General features: G+C 45.9%; 1 protein-coding gene across 1 annotated transcript in view; it reads right to left on the reverse strand.

The window, feature by feature from the left end:
• Nucleotides 1-19095, reverse strand: part of LOC147661200 (sodium- and chloride-dependent GABA transporter 2-like) — a 222283-nt gene extending 203188 nt beyond the window's left edge. Inside the window, exon 1 of the mRNA XM_086951244.1 lies at nt 19019-19095. The gene's annotated coding sequence lies outside the window, so the exon portion shown is untranslated. The remainder of the gene's footprint in view (nt 1-19018) is intronic.
• Nucleotides 19096-19490: the final 395 nt, after the last annotated feature.

Here is a 19490-nt window from a genome sequence, read left to right on the forward strand (position 1 = left end):
TCGTCGCCAATGTAAAGATGAGTCCAGGCAAGCAAGAAGAGATAAAAGGTTTATTGTAGAGTTGTACAGGAACCTCCAGCTTCACCCACAACCTGCTTCACAGCTCAGTTCAGTCCTTTCTAAACATAACATTCTGAGCTGCTAGGCAACTTATTAACATTCCAAGAATGACATCTCTACACACAGATCGCAAAATTGCTGAAAATTTGCAAATTCCGCGAGCGGAACAGATTTTGTGCCCATACTTAGTCAGGACACTGCTTACAGTTGCTCTTACCTCCAGGTCAGGCAGAACCTGAACCTGGCCTCCCAACCCAGGGACAAAACCCTGTGCTGAGCACCTGCTTGGCACACCAGGACTTCCTGGTGAGCATACTTTCCCCCTGAGGGTAACACATACCTCATTTGTTGTGTGACAGTCTGCCAGGCACTGATCTCCTGACCCTTGGACAGTGCACAAAGATCCCCCAAAACAAAAGCGGTGTCACCATGGTTGTAGCTGCCCGCAAACCTGCCTGGCACAACTGTGACGTGTCCATACTCCCAGGAATGCTGGCAAACCAAATGCCCCCAATTTCCAGGACAACTGCATCTGCCCACGACCCGGTGGCGCAGCTGCACAAGAGCAGCACCATGAAGCCCTTCACCACCGTGGCCCGGGTTGGAAGGAATACCTGGATACTCCGGCTGAGATAGGGAGGATAGGACCTGTAGCATAGTCTCTGCCGATTCTGCTCTGCTCCGCTGAGCCTCTCTGGTCTCCTTGGGGCTCGGGAGGCTCTCCTCTCGCCTTCGGAAGCCACCCCTATGTGTAACTGGCCCTCCTGCCACCGGGGTGCACCCAATGGGTCCTTTTTTTTACCAGACTCACTCCCCACCATCTCGGCCGGACGCGGGTAGCCCCTCAGAGCACAGGATCCCCGCTTACCACCAGGCTGCACTTGGCTTCCTCTTCCGAGCCATGCCCCAAGTCAGGCTCTCCTCACCAGTCTTCCGGTCCTGCGCCAATTCACGGGATCCCGGCACAGCCGCTCCCGGTCACCATTTATGGAGCGAAATCTCCACAACGGATGGCTCTGGTGGTGCAGCTTTTCACACGCTGCACGGCCCCACGCTTCTCAGGGCACTTGGCCACATACCAGTCAGAGCGCTCAATTTGCGCTTTTGGTTCAGCCACCAGTAGGTTCTGCACACTCTTTTCCCCAATTAAAAAGCAGGGAGAAGAGCCGAGTGAGTTTCCAGCGCTCACCACGCGCTGGATCCAAACAGTGCACATCTCCTGGCACAGGTAGGCCAGCACACAGGGGTCCCTCAGCAGAGGGGAAGTCCTTGAAGTTCTCCCTCCCAGCTGGCAGCAGGTCAATCCCCAGTGGCTGTTCCTCCTGGTGGCCCAGCAGCCTGCGGGCCACAGTCAGCACAAAGGGGTCACAGCCCCAGTACTTATACCCCAAATGTCTTTGTTTTCTCCCCCTGGCACAGGCCTAGACCAGGACAAAACCAGTTCTGGGGGGCACTCCAACCTTACTTTACAGGGCTAAAACTAGGGGTGGGCGGCGTATTCCGTTCCGCTTGCGGAATTTGCAGAATTTCTGCATTTTTGCATTCAGCACGGAATGCGAAAATGTCGAAACTTCCGCGATCCGCGCCGGAAAGGAATTCTGGGGCATGAGGGCTGTAGAAAGTACTCCAGTTGAGTAGAGGTATTGCACAAAATGGTGGCATCTTCCTGGATAAATATGCAGGGCAGGATTCATTCTGAGATGGTGCTCCTGTCACAAAAATTAAACCTTAACAGGAAGCACTTACAGACATAAATAAAGCACGTGCCCGAGTTGAAGCTCAAATTCAGTAAAGTATTAATTGGCCCCAAAAATTTGTGAGCACGGTCTAGGCTGGGCAGGTGTGCTTTCTCCCCACACCTGCCGCCGATATTTAGCTGTAAACCTTGAAGGAGGTCTTTACATCCATGAGTTTCTCGAGCGCAATCCCTGTGTAGTTCCTGTGACCAGGAGGCTGCTTTCCCCTCATCTGCTACTCTGATCGGTCTCTGACCCTATCAAGAGGCATGTGAACCTGCAAGAAGCCCCGCTCCCAAAATCTCCCCGAGCACGCACAATTCCACATGTTCGTGGAGATTTTTTGCCGTTTCGCAGAATTTTGCGAAAGGCAACTTCGCAAATTCCGCCCACCCCTAGCTAAACACCTTCATTGTTAGAGTAGGTCCTGGCCCCAGTCATACCAGAGGGGGGGCGGAGCCAGAATTCGTACAAGGATGACACGGACCTATTCAGGGTAAGGGACTACTCCTCCCACTACTCCAAATGCAGATCTGCCCATTCAGCCTAGCGCTGACTCACCCAGCCCCTCTGGAGCCACACATCTCACCAGCCCCTGTCACTCCAGAGCCAGACATGTACTACACATCAGTCAGACACGAAGACATAGCACACAGAAATGCCAACTTCTAAAAGTGGCATTTCTAAAATAGTGAAAATAAATCTGCGAACACCATTATGCAGCATTTATTATTACTATTCCAAACATACCAAACTTGACCACGCTGCTCCTCTCATATCAGGAATTACCACTGACACACATATCAGGGAATCCCCAATGCATTCCTATGAGAGGGCAGCCTTATAGTAGTGAGAAATCAAAATGGCTGTTTGTCACTTCCAGGACATGTCACACAATTAAGGTACATGTCCTACCTTTTACCTACAATTCACCCTGCCCATAGGGCTAGCTAGGGCATACCTTAGGGGTGACTGATATGTAAAAAAGGGGGGTCACAGACGTGGCACCCACTTTATGTACCACATGACAGCGGCAGTAAACTGCGCATGCAGGCCCTGAAGTGGCAGAGGCCTGAGACAGGTTTGAAAGGCTGCTTTGGTAGTTGGCGCAAGCAGCCCTGCAAGCCCACCAGTAGCATTTAATTTACTGGCCCCGGGTATATGAGATATCACATTACTGGGGACTGGTAGGTAAATTAAATTAGGCCAAACAGGCGTAGACCAATCTTACCACCTTTTTTCATAGAGAGCACATGCACTTTAATCAGGACAGCAGTGATAAAGCGCCCAGAGTCCTAAATCCACCAACACCAGGTCAGAAAAAAGACTAGGAGGAAGGCAAAAAGTTCAGGGATGACCCTGTAAAAAGGGCCAAGTCCAACAGGGTGTGTTCTATTAGAGTGCCTCTTCCTAAATTCCACCTTAAATGTCCCTGAATTCCTCCCCATTTTCCAGCCACTTCCCTTTTCCCCCAACCACATATACTACAGAAGGTATACCTACATGGGCGGAGATCTCCACCACCTTGGTGGAGATCTTTGCACATAAAAGATAGGAGAGGTGGAGGTCACTGTGCGTAGGTTTGTGAATAGCAATTTGAAGCATATGAGTGTATTGTTTTATTACTACTTAATGCACAACAAATGTAGTTTTTGAATAGGCCCCCATATATCTTTAGGTTCAGGCTTTGTGTGGACAAATAAAGGTACCTGAATTCTATGAACGATAGAATTTCTTTGAAGTATTAACATAATACCCTAAAGTAACACAGTTACAAAATTGCTTAGGCATACAGATTTGTATTGGCTGTGAAGTGACATGGATTTGAGACGTCAATGTATTACATCTGGCCTTTTGACAGAGTGACAGATTTACCAAAATTAATGTATTTAGCAGTTATAATGTACTCTAATAGTACTCATGGCTTACTCCTATAATTAAAATGCAAACTAGGTGTACTACAAGATTAATTCACAGCATAACCTTTGTGAATCAGGACTGAAATCTCTTGGTACCCTGTAAATGAGCCTCAGAGTTTTTAAAATCATATTTAGAAAACATAATCACATATTACAATGTAGTTCAATTTTATTGTTTTGGTATTTTTGCATTTCATTGTGTTTACCTGTATATTTTATAGTCATATAAAGATGTTGTTTCTTATTGATCTGAAGCGTACTTTAAGCTTACGTTTCATGACTCCAGTATGCCCAAATGCCATTTTTATTTACAGTAGTGCATTAGCACATTTGTGCAAAATTTAGACTCGTTTTCAGAATTGGCAGTTGGGAGGAGAATAATGACCTCGCTATTGTACTCATGAATGATATCTTCTCCTCAAGGAAGTCTTTCACTCCTTGCTGGAGAAGATCCAGGCACGTGTTCATCAGATATGTTTTTGCTGAAAGTAACTCATTTCTGTCACATAATTAGGTTCCACACACTTGTATTGAGATAAAACATATATAGACAATGAAATATCATGCATTTAAGCATTAGGCGTCAACTGACTCTTCTCTAGTGAGAATTCTGTTGAGTTGGAATGCCAATTGTGTAGGGTTTACTTGCTGTGCTGCCCACTACTCTTTTTCATTACATGTTAGGCTGACAGCTTCTGAACCTGCTCTGTTTTATCGTTAACATGTGTTTCCCTTTACTGTTTGGGGGCTGAAAATGCGGTATTCATTTATCTATGGCACTTGCTTTCACAAAGAGGTGGGTTCAAACTTGTAACTCTGAACATTCATAATATTAGAACTGCCACAGAGAAATAATTGCATCTCTTGTAACAAGTGTACAATAGAGTCTTGCTAATTATACAGATGGCTGTGAATACGCCATTGCCAGGACTTTGATACCATTTGTATATCGGGTCAAGTGGTTTGTACACCATGAATGGTTGGACTTGATTTTATAGAAAGAATGAATTGCAAGAACACAGTAAAGTACTCTGATTCCCTTGACATTTTTTTTAGAAAACATATACAACCCACAAAAATAAAACAAATATTTTCTTTTCGAATGTAAGACATATTTTAGCGCGAACCATATTGGAATTATTACCTTGATATGCTGACGTTTCTACTGTTTTACACACACCTCACAACTCAACACTGTGAAATACAAATCCCCACTGACAAGCTCCATAATATGATGATATACAGAACGGTGAAAACTTCACACAACGGGCATACTTACATTTCATCTAAAGGCTTGTTGCCCTTTATAATTCCATTTTATAACCAAAGTAAAAAGAACCGGTGGTAAAGCAGTTTTATAATAGAAAGAGATCATAGAAAAGTGGCTATTTCCTACCTACTGCAATCTGAAGAATGAAAACATAAATAAGGAACGGATACAACCTTAAAGTAGACATCGACTACACCATACTGCAATAAATTCACAACCACATGACGCATCCTGTTTCACACTCACTCCAAGTTCAAATGTATTTTTCTTAGAATCAGCACAGTCCTGTAATCCAATATTAAAGTGCACATATTTTCACCCTTTGAGGCAGTGGCTAGTGTGTGAGTGAGAGTGTGTGAGTGAGAGTGTGTGTTTGTGTGTGTGCGCATGCATGGAAGCTTGTGTTTGTGTCATGATATGTTATGCTTGTAAGTGCCAAGTTGGCTCTGGCAAAGTCAAAGTCAAAAGTCAAAAAGATTTTATTTGTTTTGGTACTCGACAGAGGACCACAAATATGAAATATAAAATATAAAATAAAACAAGAAAAAGAACAGGAAAATGAATACATCACAGGTTAATATAAAAACAGCATAGTTTTAAAAAATTTGTAGAAATTATAACATACAAATTCGTTCGGAGGCAATTTGCCCACTGTTAATAGTTCTTTTTCCTTTGTTAACCTGCAGGTTCGATATATAGGATCAATATATGAAGCACGAGCTACTACTAGTTTAGAATTAGGGCAAACAAATAATAGATGCTCCACGGTCTGCTCGCCTCCTTGACATAACGAACAGAGATAGGGAGATTCCCCAGCTGACCATTTAGATTTATAGGATTGGACAGGTAAGATCCCTATTCGTAACATCAAGATCACCCTCCTTGCACTATGAGTTAGGGAAAACAAGATGTAAGGCTGAATGTGTTTATACTCTATAAGTTTAATAAATGATTTAAAGGTTTTTAGTTTATTGCTATGCGCATAGTCCAGATCAAAACTCAACCTAGGTGTAAAACATTTAAGAAAATTTTTTAGTTGCGATACAGACCAGGTGAGTAAGATATCTGTAGTAATTTCAGCCATTCTAAATGCAGCTGACATATTCACTGAAAAAGTTTGCTTAGCTGCTTCTGTATCAAAGGTTTCCTTTTGGAGCAGAAATCTAAGTGTTCCCTCCTTTGCATGGAGGAGATTATAGGCCCACCTAATAATGTTTGCCACAGCCGTGGCATAAGCACTTGTTATTGCAAATTCTAACCTTAGAACCTGTACTGGTGTTGAAACTGGGACCTTCATCATTCTTTTCAGAATTTTTCCCTCTTGGCGATCCATGAAGCCCCATTGTTTTATAGGGATATATTCCGTAGCATAAGAGAGGACTGCAGGGATTTTCACTTTATATATTTTTAGTAATGATGAAAAATGTCTGCTCCCCGTGGCACTATAGAGTCTAGAAAGTGCTCCGGCATGTATATCAGATTTCTTTGTTAATTTATCTATATGCTTTATATTTGTTAGATTCTTTGAGAGAATCCTGCCAAGATATGTATATTCTTTTTCTTCATCGATCTTTTCACCTCCAAGCCTCCAGTTGTATTTAACACTTTTTTTCCTCCCAGAGAAGGCTACAACTTTTGTTTTCTTTACATTCGGAATTAAGAAATTTTTGTTTGAGTATTGAAACAAAATATCAAGTGAATTTTGCAAACCGAATGGTGTAAGATCAAACATTACTATATCGTCCGCATAGAGCAACAAATGAATACTTTGTTTGTTTATTTTTGGAGGCAGGCTTGAGCCTTGCTGTAATTGCTTTGGCAGGTCACTGAGGTATAGCGAGAATAACATAGGGGCTAGTAGACAACCCTGTTTAAGACCATTCTCTGTATTTATTACTTTCGTTAAACCTTTTTCGTTGGCTCTGGCCAAGAATGCCAAGAATATCAGGAATAAACCATTGGTGCCCTCTCACATAAGCCAAGAATGACCACCAGTCAGTGGTCATTCTTGGCTTATGTGAGAGGGCACCAATGGTTTATCAGTGGAAGGTGTTACCTATGGCCGGGGCCGCTGTAATTGAACAATTGTGTGGCCCTGGGACTTTTAGATAATAAAATATTTGCCACATGAATCCCTTATTTGTTTCATAATTCACAAATTCAACAAAAAGGTAAATTTTTGTTTCTAGCTCAAACCGTTCAAAAGTTACTAAAAACCATGCAGTGGAAGGCACTTTGCAAAGCTGAACTTGTCACCTTTCTGTTGGTTATTGTAATGTTTGGGCGTTAATGAGGTGCAGCCAATGCCCAGTCAGCGTTGCCAAGCTTAAAAATGACAAAATAATGAAGTAATACTATTGCAAAATATGCCACATTATGCCACATAATTTTCCTCTCATGCTATATAATTTACTGAGCTCTGCCACATAATTTATCTTTCTCCTGCCACTATATTCCAGTGGCCCAGCCTATGCCACAATTCAGGCCCTGACATGTTGAGGTAACATTTCACAAATGAGGGCTCCTTTGGCAAAATGCTATTGCTGAGATTTTGAAAGAAAACCTTGTCATTCGAGTCATCCATGGAAAAAAAGGCGGCCCTAGCAAAGAGGAGTTTATTTTTTCCATTAGTGGTGGTCAAATATTATGCTCCATTCAGTACTTTGTAATGTCATTGTTAGAAACGGGACCCTGGCCGGCCAAGACTCGCGTCAAGGTCAGTCAGGGATCACCATTTCTAAAGTCAGGGCAGGGGAGTCACACACCAAGGCAACCCCCACTCGCCCTCTAGGTAGCGTGGCGCGAGCAGTCTAGGCTAAACTTGGAGGCGGTATGAGTTAAGTATTTGCGCACGCACCCCAGCAACAACACCCAAGGCCCACCACAAAGAAAGACTCTACACAAGGATATATATCAAAAATAGCCTTTGTATTTATGATAAACAAAACACATTAGATAACACACGCAAACTGTACAATGTGCCAGAGGCACGGGCAGAATTTACAAGGGGAATTATGTACAGGACAGGGCCACATGGACCACTGTCAGGGGTAGGCACTTGTTAGAAAATAATACTGGTAGATATACTCTTATGTCGTAAACATAGAATGATTAGCACCAAAATTATAATTGCAACACACATCCCGTAATCACTGGAAAAGTAAGGACCTCCTACGCAACCCTAAAACACTGTAGGAAATCACGCAGGTAACTAGGACCTAAGGAAGGAATACCAACACCTAAGCAGTTCACTCTTAGCAAAGGGAAGGAAACCTAACATGAAATGAACCATCAACAATCTACTATGCAGGTCACATTTAGCATAATGGATAAACATAAACAATCCTCTCTGCAGGTCACATTTAGCAAAAGGGGATAACCATAAGAATACCTAATCAGGTTACTTTTAGAAAAGGTACAGGTTAGAACACATGCGCAAGAATTACATAACCAGAAATTACAATGCGCGGGGTGCACAAAGCACAACACTCAAAAGGTCCCTCAGGCCAACTGGCCTCGAAAGGGGCTGAATGCCCTGAGTCTCAGTGTCAGGGGGTCCGTGCAGGCAGCATAGACACAAAGCCTAAACATGGCAACTGTCCACTAAGTGCTGGACAGTTGTAAAATACAGATGCACAACGTTGGAGCCAGGAGGGCTCAAGAACAAAGTGGGCAAGGAGCCTCTCAGGGGCTTGCCAAACAAAATGCGCAATCTAGAGCTCAGCGCTCTTAGGATAATCAAGATGCCCCCAGAGCCTCTCTCAGGGCTCTCACTCGATGTGGGCAATGATTGACTGTGGCCTCTGGAGCCTCTCGGGGCTCGCAAATCAATTGGGCAGGTGGAGCCTCTCTCAGGCTCAAAGAACAGAATGGCCCCTCAGAGCCTTGCAGGCTCGCACAGCACAATGGGCGCGTTGGAGTCCCTCACGGGGGACTCAGGATCAGGAAAAATGCCCACGAGCCTTTCAGGGCTCGAAGAATACAATGCCCCCTGAAGCCCTCGGGCTTCACACTTGCAAGGAGCCTCTCTGCTCCCACGAAGAAAGGCGACACACGGTGGAGCGGCCCTCTGCCAATCGGGGCCGCTCGTAGAACAAAGGACCCTGTCCCCGCACTCACCGGTATCTCGCTGGTGCTGCGGGGGCAGGAACACTGCCGGCTCTTCTCCGCTGCAGCGCGGGGCTCCTCTCTTCACTCGGGAGCCTCGCGGACACGGGAGCAGGCTTCCTCGGTCTCCCGCCTGGCCTCGTCACGACGTCCTCCCGCCTGACTTCCGCCGGGGCCGCCAATGGCAGCGCGGCCCTGGGGGTCAGGGGGCGGGACTTCCGGGTCGCGGAAGGCAGCGGCCCGGCAACAGCTTTCGGTGCTCCTGGGCTGCGGCGGTGATTCCTTGGTAATGCCGGGTGGGCACCGGCTCGAAATTCAATAAAACAACACGGGGCAATGCCGGGTGGCACCGGCCTTCAAATTAAATATAAAGCGAGGTGGCACTCGCTCGCTTCAAAAATCGGCAAATCGGCGCCAATGCCGGGTAGGCACCGGCAATATCGACAAAGCGCTCCCAAGCGCTCTGGGAGCCCAGGATCAGCGCGCTCAGTGCTAGAAATATCAGCAAAGCGCTGGGGCACAAGGAAAGCGCTCCTAGCGCTACAAATCCAGATCAGGGCGCCTCCAGGCACAAGAACAGCTCCAGCAGGGTCTGGAGGCAGGCAGAGGGGCAAGGCAGGGCCAGAGCCAGCACACTGGGTCTCCAAGCAGGGAGACAGCCAAGTGGCGGTCCTCTTGGCCCCTGCAGCAGCAGCAGCCCCCTCTGGCAAGATCCTAGGCAGAACCAAGAACAGGACAAATTGTATGGGGACACAGCCCCTTCTTATACAGGAAAACCCTTTGTCTCAGGGTGCAGGGTGGGGGGAAAACCAGTCGCAGCTGGTTCTGAAGTACTCTGTTTACCTCAACACCCCTCTCTATTCACTGGCAGGGTTAGGGCCATCAGTCGCACTACAGGGGGTGGAGCCAGCATTGTCCGGGGAAAGTCCAGGCCCATCAGGGACCAGGGGCACTCCTTCTCAAGCCATCAAGCATGCTAATCTCGCACTCACCACCGGGCAGACCCATCCAGCCTTCCTGGAGCCAGGCTCACCAGCCAGCTCCAGCCAATCACACTGCAGGCATATTTTCCATTAATATCCGACTGCACTGTACCATCTAAGGCGAAAATGGGCCTCCTTCTCCCAGTCTAAGTTCTGTGAGGAACTAACAAAAGGAGGCGATCCAGGGGGGGATGATGCAGACACGGCTAACTCCAATCTCTGCAAACGCATCAACAATGCACTAGATCTTACAGCCCCGCTATCCAAAACTAAACCCAGTGATCGTGCTCAAAAAACCGCACCCTGGTTCAGTACTGAACTGCGAAATGCTAAAACCTTATTGAAGAGAGCAGAAAGGCAATGGCGTCGGGCTTTCTCTAAAGATACTAGAGAGGTCTACCTGTCAGAGAGGCGAGTCTACCACGGACTGATTAGAAAGGCGAAAACCACACACTATGAGACTAAGATCAACGAAGCTGGTAACTCTACGAAGGAGTTATTTCTGCTTTACAAAACTCTCTCTAGTGGAAAATCCGTCACTGTCCCTGATGACTGTTCGCCTGAGTCTTGTGACAGAATCGCAGATTTCTTTGCCGAGAAAATATCAAGAATTTACTCGGCTTTCCCAACTCAACCCACGAATGGGATAGAGTTTGTGGAAAAACCTAAGGATAGGGGAAACTCACCCACCCTTACCAACTTTGTTACCCCACCCACAGAAACTCTCCTTAAAATCTGCAGATCTGTAAAGTCAGGTTCCCCACGGGATCCTACCACTCCCAAACGCCTAAAAGACAGCCTGGGGGCCTTGGAGCCCTACATTAGGCATCTATTGGACGTGTCTTTTATGACAAAGACTGTGCCTAAAGAATGGAAAAAAGCGGTGGTCCTTCCTCTCAGAAAAAAACCTACCATCAGCTTTGATAAATTAGACAATTTGCGGCCCATCTCTCTTTTACCATATCTGGCCAAGGTAGCAGAAAAAACGGTCAATCTCCAACTAATGGATTTCATAGACAAAGCTGCCTTACTCCACGACACCCAATTTGGCTTCCGCCCCCGCCATTCTACGGAATCGGCACTACTGACGGCTGTGGAATCCCTACGGCAGGGGGTGGATGAAGGTCACACTATGGCCCTTATCCTATTGGACCTGAGTGCGGCATTCAACACTGTGGCTCACTCCACCTTGCTACAGTGTCTGAATGATGGAGGTATAACTGGAGCCGCACTCCAATGGATCCAATCCTTCCTAACGGGGAGAAGCTTCCAGGTCCGTCAAGGGGACCACTATTCCCGAGACATAGAATTGGGTCAGGGCGTTCCTCAGGGATCGTCCCTGAGCCCAACTCTTTTCAATCTCTATGTCTCCCCAGTGGCTCCAATTGTAGTGGGACACGGACTACAAATTGTTACCTATGCCGACGACACACAGCTGGTTGTCTCCCTCTCGCGTGCACCCGGTCTTGCTATGGACAGTTTCAGGGCTTGCATGCAAGATCTTGCAACCTGGATGTCCACTAATTGCCTGAAATTAAATGGCAACAAGACCGAGGTGCTCGTGGTGGGAGGCAGCCCATCTGTCTGGACGTCGGCATGGTGGCCACCATGCCTAGGCGAGGCCCCCACACCTCGGAAAGAAGTCAGAAATCTCGGGGTCTGGCTAGATACTGACCTGTCTTTCGGACCACAGATTAACAGGGTGACGGGCATTTGCTTCAGCATTCTAAAAACTCTGCGGAAGGTCCTAATTCTCCTTCCTACGGCCGCCCGCAGAACGCTGGTGCACGCCCTAGTCACCTCACGCTTGGACTTTGGCAACCTACTCTATTTAGGAGCTACCTGTAAAGCGATAAATCGACTTCAGGTGCTACAGAATGCTGCAGCTCGCCTCATCTTAAACCTCCCAAAAAGATCGAACTCCAAGGCCGCCCTCCAGTCACTCCATTGGCTGCCAGTGAGGAGCAGAGTTGAATTTAAGTCCCTCTGTACCTGCCACCGTATCCTCGCTAAGAAGGCGCCAGCACCACTCCAGAACCTTATTACAAGGTATGCACCAACTCGTGCATTGCGCTCCTCGCATGGAGGCTTACTTAAGGTCCCTAGGGTGAAAAAGGCCCGTATGGGAGGAAGATCCTTCCGATACCTGGCGGCAAAAAGCTGGAATTTACCTCTCAATCTCCGTCTGGACCCCTCCGAATCTAGTTTCCGGAGGAAATTAAAAACTTACCTCTTTTCAAAATAAGTGGGCTCCTCCCCTACTTCTCTTTCAGAGTGCTTCAGTTCAGCGCGGGGACACGCATTCTGCGTAACCAGGCGCTCTATAAATGCCCCTTAATAATAATAATAATAATATGCCAAGTACTAGAAATGGCATTTCTACACATGCCACACTCACGCAACATACATCATTGCGAAGCATTCATTCCCACGAACACGCACATACCAAATTCGAGCATGCACTCCCCACACATCAGGAACTGCTAGGGACACAGACATTCCCCATGCATCCCTATGGGAGAGCAGGCCAGCCTAACTACATGCACGCACTTTACCCTGGGACACAGAGAAAAAAGTGCGCACAGACCAGAAAATCATCCACACATATCACAGATTAAAAGCAAAAAGATTAGGGGTGAACCTGCCTTAAGGGCCAAGTCCAACAGTCATCATCCGTCACTGGTGAGCAGAAGTGGTAGGGATCAAAGAGAGCAGTGTAAGAGGAGATGGAGCTATGTGTGTGAAGAGGGAGCAAAAGTAAAGTATTATTCAGCCTTAAAATTGATATAATCACTTCATAATTATTCCATATTTATATTCATAATTAGATCATGTGATCATAAGCCCCATAAAAACTTTTGTAAAGCGTGCTCCAAAGAGCAATATTATCCTGTATGGTGAGAGGTACTTTAAGTCCTGTGCCACAACACGTGTAAAGTACCTCTGCTGAAGCAAGAAAGAGAATCTGGTTCCAATTTGGGAAATCTCTGTTAATCTTTGCTCAATAGATTGTGTTCTGTGTTGTAAACGTAATGAATTACTAGTCAGAACCAGAAAAGTCTCATTGGTCATCCCTCATCATCCAAGGATGGAATTGAGCTTCTAAAGTGTTTTTAAAGTTTTAAAATTAAGTTAGCCTCCCAAGAATGCAGCATTTTAATGAGCAGGACTTTCAGAGCTCTCAAGTTAGCTTCATGCCCAGTAGGTCACTCATTATACAACCAGGACTACAAATGTGAGACTATACCAGGGGTTTTATTAGATTGTATGATAGGGGCAGGCATGGCTCAACCACGCGTCCCTCTACCACGGTGCCTGAACTACAAATGCGTCTTAATCGCACATTCCTTTATCTCGCAATTTTGTGGCATGAATGGTAAAAGGGTATGCGTGGCTAAGGTAGCGACCCCTGCCCCCACCCTAAACTACAAACTCCCTACATGGCCCCCCAGCCCTGAGATCCAAATACTCCACCCCCCCTTTCTGTCCGTAACCCTTAGCTTACACAACCCGACCCCCTTCCACTTCCTGGATGTTCCTAAAAGTACCTCTACCCCTCACACTGGCCTTAAGTCTAAAACAATAACCACGATTTTTAAAAACTACCACTCCATCCCCTAAGCCCTAAAAACAAACCTGCCTCCCTCCCAAGCCCTGAAAACAACCTTCGATCCCCCAGCTCTGTAACTACCCCCAAAAACCATACAAACTACCCCCAAGCACAGTGCCAGCCCCACTAACCTCACTGCGTCCTTCGCCTAGGTCCAAGGTCTTCCTGCTTCTGAGTTCTGCCCAGAAGCTGCAGCAGCTAGACTGCGCACTGCCACCACGCATGCATGGTTAAACCATGTGTGTGGTTATCCTTTCACTGCTAGGCATTTTTCCCTCGTGTGCTAAGCCTTTTTTGGCTATTTGGGGTAGTTCGTGGTTTAGGCCCCCGGTAACGTTTTGTCCACATAAGGTATCCACGTCAGATTTGAGTCCTTTTCTTCCAGCATCATGGGGATTTTAAAGGTACAGAGGGCTTATGGATTTCCCTGGCAGAAATTAGCCGAAATACTGCTGAATTTGGGGGGTTGGTAAAAAGGGGGAAAAGTGATGCAGTAGAAAGCATATGTTTTTTTCCCTGCAAATAGTATCAACGAAGGGTTTGTGATGCTGAAATCACCATCCTAATAGCTTTCAGGGACAGGCAGACTTTTGTAATGTTATGTAATGTAAGGGACACTTTTATAGCACAGCTGCCACCCAACAGGTATCCTGGCGCTGGGATTACCAAGAGACACTGTATGTAACTGACCTTGAAGAACAGGGTTGAGGATTAATCTCTAGGAAAGAGTCTGGTTTTCAATTACTTCCTGAAGTGTGACAGAGTGTCCATTTGTCTAAGCTCAGGTGGCAAAGTGTTTCGTAGTTGAGAGGCTGCAAAACTAAATGATCTGCCCCCCAGTCGAACATTATTGACATGGGGACTGCATATCAGACCCGCTGAAGAGGAACGCAGGCTTCTTTCTGTAAAAGCTTAGGCCCCATTTTATGTGCTGCCCTATTAACGATACAGAGTGACTTAAACTTGACTCTCTGCACAATGGGCAACCAGTGACCATTTTTTAGGGTAAGCAAGGCTGATGCTCTGCGTTGTATGTTTAAAGCAAGCTTAGCTGCAATGATCTTTATCCTTTGCACTTTTTTTAACAAAGAACCTGGAGCTCCTAGGAGTAGGACATTGCCGTAGTGTAATCCGCTCATAATAATGCTCCTTACCACTTGAGGTTTAACTGAGACAGGTAGAAAAGGGAGTATTTTTCGCAGGACTCAGAGCAGAGATAGACAGGTGCTCATGGTTTTATTTACTTGAGAGTCCAATTGTAAATTACTGTGTGTAAATGTAAATGTATTGGCATTTATATAGCGCACTACTTACCCGTAGGGTCCCAAGGCGCTTCGACCGCTGCGAAACCCTTCCTGGCTTCCCTGAGAGATGGTCCCTTAATGGGTATCTCCAGGGTGAGACCAGGCATCCCCGGTGGTCTGGTGGGGCCGTTAGTGAAGATGAGGCAAGCTAATGCCCAGAGTTGCCGAGTGTGATCGCTGATCAGAGTGGGCACCGAGGCGAGAGAATTATCGAGTCCGCTTACCCTGGTCCAGAAACCTGCCGCGCCGGGAATCGAACCCTGGTCCCGGGCCGTCTTCTGCTCTCGGGTCTGCCGCCTCTAACCAGTGAGCCACACTACTTCACTGTCCAACAGTACTCCTAGATTACGAACTGTCTTAACAGGCAATGGAGGATTGTAAGTAGAGACTGGCCAGAAATCTGCTGGTAGGGGACAAGGGACTTAACTTGCAGCAGAAAATCAAAATTTTCTACACAATTCTAGCATTTTACAGGGACATAACCTATTTTTGCTACTTTTTGTGCTTTCAACCTCCTTCCTGTTAGTGGAAGAAATGGGTGTGAAAGCAATAATGGATGCCGGACATCCATACAGTAGACAACATTCTAAATTTAGCAAGGGGTAATTTGTGTAGATCCTTCAAGGTTTCTTTATAGAAACTAACAGTTGAAAATAAGAAAAATTGAAAATCAGTTGAAAACTTTCCCATCTGTAACTTCTTTTAAATATAACCGATATTTGAAAGCAATATAGCGTTAAGGCCGCTGGAACCTTCAGGTCGTGGGGATATATAGGACGTGTAAGTTCACAAAGAACCTGAGGAACCCACAGTCAATAACTGAGCTGCATCTTGCAATGGGTTTTCATAGTCTTTTGAAAGCAATATAGCGTTAAAGCCGCTGGACCCTTCTGGTTGTGGGGATACATAAACTTGTAAGTTCACCAATAACCTGAGGAACCCAGAGCCAATAACGGAGCTGCATCTTGCAATGGTTTTTCATTGTCTACATTGTATTTACCATTTCATTTGGTAAAATATAAAGAGTGAAAAATAGATATCAAGGACTCCTTTGTATTTCCGAAATGGGAACAAAATATAGAGTTCAGAATCAGTAGCTATTTGCACATCTCCAAAATTGTGGCTACCCATACTAGCATGTGAATTATAGGACATTTTTCAAAGGGACTTTTATTTTACAAATTGACCTACATTTGGAAGGCAATAATACCTAGAAAATCAATAGGTAGTAAAAGTTGCTCTGCAGCTCTGTGTTCCCCTAAGTCTTTTGATAAAAACTACAAACTCCCTACATGCCCCCCAGCCCTGAGGTCCAAATACCCCAACCCCCCATGCTGTCCCTGACCCTTGGCTTACACTATCCGACCCCCTTCAACCCCCGGGATGTTACTAAAACTGCCCCAACCCTTTCCACTGTCCTTAAGTCAAAAACAAGACCTCTTATTTTTAAAAACTACCTAACCTCCCCAAGCCCTAAAAACAACCCCTCCATCCCCAAGCCCTAAAAACAGCCCTGCCTCCCTCCAAAATTAGGGGTACCGATACTAGTATGTGAATTATAGGACATTTTTCAAAGGGACTTTTATTTTACAAATTGTCTTACATTTGGAAGGCAGAAATGCATAGAAAGCCAATAAGTAGTAACAGTTGCTCTACAGTTCTGTGTTTCCCTAAGTCTCTCGATAGATATGGTACCTCACTTGTGTGGGTACACATAGTGCCCATGACTGGAAACGGGCCAAAACGCAACATGTATGCACCACATTTTTACAATGAAAACTAATTCTTTCTTTCAAAGTGCCTAGCTGTGGATTTTGAACCCTAGCTCTGCCCGCACCTAGGTAAACCTAGCAAACCTATACATGCTTGAAAACTATTCATGCAGGGGAATCGAGGAGGGGGTGACTTGTGTGGCCCTCACAAGGTTCTGTTACCAAGAATCCCTTGCAAACCTCAAACGTTGTAAAAGAAAACACATTTTCCTCTTATTTCTATAATGGAAAGTTCTGGAACCTGTGTGGATCCCCAAAATTCCCCCAACTTTGCATTCTCCAAAATCTCCTGATACAAATGGTACCCCACTCATGTGAGTAGACCTAGTTCAAGTGACAGGAAAACGCAATGTGGACACACCACATTTTTACGTTGGGACCAACCTTTTTTTTGCAAAGTACCTAGCTGTGGATTTTGAACCATAGCTCTGCCGGCACCTAGGGGAACCTATCAAACCTATATATTTGTGAAAACTATACACCTATGGAATTCAGGATGGGGTGACTTGTGTGACTCTCACCAGGTTCTGTGACCCAGAATCCCTTGCAAACCTCAAACGTTGTCAGAAAAACCATTTTCCTCACATTTCTGTGATGTAAAGTTCTGGAATCTGGGTGGATCCTCAACAATCCACCAACCCCACATTCCTCAAAGTCTCCAGGTAAAAATGTACCTCACTTGTTTGGGTAGATATAGTGCCCGTGACTGGAAATGGGCCAAAACGCAACATGGACACACCAGATTTTTACAGTGAATGCTCACCCTTTTTTTGCAAAGTGCCTAGCTGAGGATTTTGAACCGTAGCTCTGCCAACACCTAGAGAAACCTAGCAAACCTATAAATTTTTTTAAACAAGACACCCAGGGGAATCCTAGAGGGGGTGACTTTTGTAGCTCTCACCAGGTTCTGTAACCCAGAATCCAGTGGCGTAACAAAAGATAAGGGAGTCCCATTGCAAGGTACACGGAGTGGCCCCTGCTCCGGATTTTATCCAGAACTCTCAGGCCTGAGTATCCTGCTGAGGGTGACACTTCCGTTCAGGCCCCCAGCACCGCGGGGCTGCGGGGGTCTGTGTTACGTACCCTGCCCGAATCCCTTGATCACCTCAAACTTTGTAAAGAAAATCAATTTTCCTCACATTTCTGTGATGAAAAGTTCTGGAATCTGTATGGATCCTCAAACTTCTACCAACCCCTCATTTCCTAAAGTCTCTCGATAAATATGGTATTCGGGTGGGTGAGCCTAGTGCCCGCGACAGGAAAACGCAACGTGGACTCATCAAAATGAACTACCACAAACCACCTTGTTTTGCAAAGGGGCTCACCTGGGTTTTTGGCCCTGCACTTGGCAGCCATCTAGAGAAGCATACCAAACCCAGATATTTTTGAAAACTATACACCCGGGTGAGTTAAGGGAGGTATGGATTGCTTGGACCCCTCAACGTTTTCCTACCCTGAATCCCCTGCAAACCTCAAGTTAAGCTGCCAAATTCAGATTTTTCTCAAATTTCTGTGTAAATGTTATAGGATCACGGGTCTGACACAAATTCCCTACCTCCCAGCATTCCCTCAGTTCTCTCGATAAAAATGGTGCCTCACGCGTGTGGGTGGGCCGAGCACCCGCGACAGGCATTAGCCCAAAATGTATTGTGGAGACATGCTTATGACCCAAAACGGACGTCATAAACATCAGAAAACTGCTGTTGCTGATGCTAAGGTATAGGCCAACCAAACATTTGTTGTAGGAGATTTAGCCATACAAAAATAATCACTGAAAGCGACTGACACAAAGCTCCTCCATGCTTATAGACACCAAGCGATCTATTGCTTTCACAATACCTTAAAAGGAAAATTTCCCAAACCAAAAATCTGTCTGCAAATGTCCCATGTTATCCAAACCGTTATCTGCCTTGTAAGCCATTGCACACTTAAACCTTAATAAGTCTGTGCTCAACTGTCATATTCTAAAATATCTTTGACATGACATTATTATAAATCAGATATCTCATGAAAAACAACACGCCCTTGGGGCGTGACTGGCCTCTCGAACATGGCGATGGTCTCGTCTGATCTCCGTCATCCATCCAGGCAAATCAATTGAGGAGCCCAGAGTGGGTTGATGATTACAGAACTTATGAATGTGGGACAAAGCAGAGAAAATGCTGCACTGGTTGGCAAACGGAGAGATTACATTACAATTAGTTCCCACCATTACAATAAATTATAAACGCGTATTTGTGAAGAGTGAACTACTCACCCGTAAGGGTCTCAAGGCGGCAGGAGTAGTCGAGGAGATTAAGTAAGCCCAGAGTCACACAGTGCTGAGCAGAGCTGAGCTGCTACTGGCGCTCGAATCGTTATCTTTGCTCTCCAGAGCCATCCGCCCTGGCCGCTGGCCACACCTTTCCTCCAAGAGGAGTTTGTTACAAGCCAAGTACATATTAAACCAGCTTTCTCGCAATATTATTGACAGCTTTACACCGGAGTTTTCCTCCACCCCACGCCCGAATCTGCAAGGCCTCTCCCTTCCAGCTCTATCTTTGGAGGGATGCCTAGGCCGAAATCTCCCCATATCACAAAATGAAATCCAACAGGTTTTGTCTCAGGCAAGACTGAACGGGTTCCCCTGCAAAGATGTAAGAAGTTCACATCCCTATTGACACCACAGCTGCTCTGTGCTTTTGATGAGGTGGGTGACCACCTTCCCCTTAGATCTGAAAAGCGCCACC

The sequence above is a fragment of the Lissotriton vulgaris genome, unplaced genomic scaffold, assembly GCF_964263255.1.
Source record: "Lissotriton vulgaris unplaced genomic scaffold, aLisVul1.2 SCAFFOLD_1562, whole genome shotgun sequence".
NCBI classification, from domain to species: Eukaryota; Metazoa; Chordata; class Amphibia; order Caudata; family Salamandridae; genus Lissotriton; species Lissotriton vulgaris.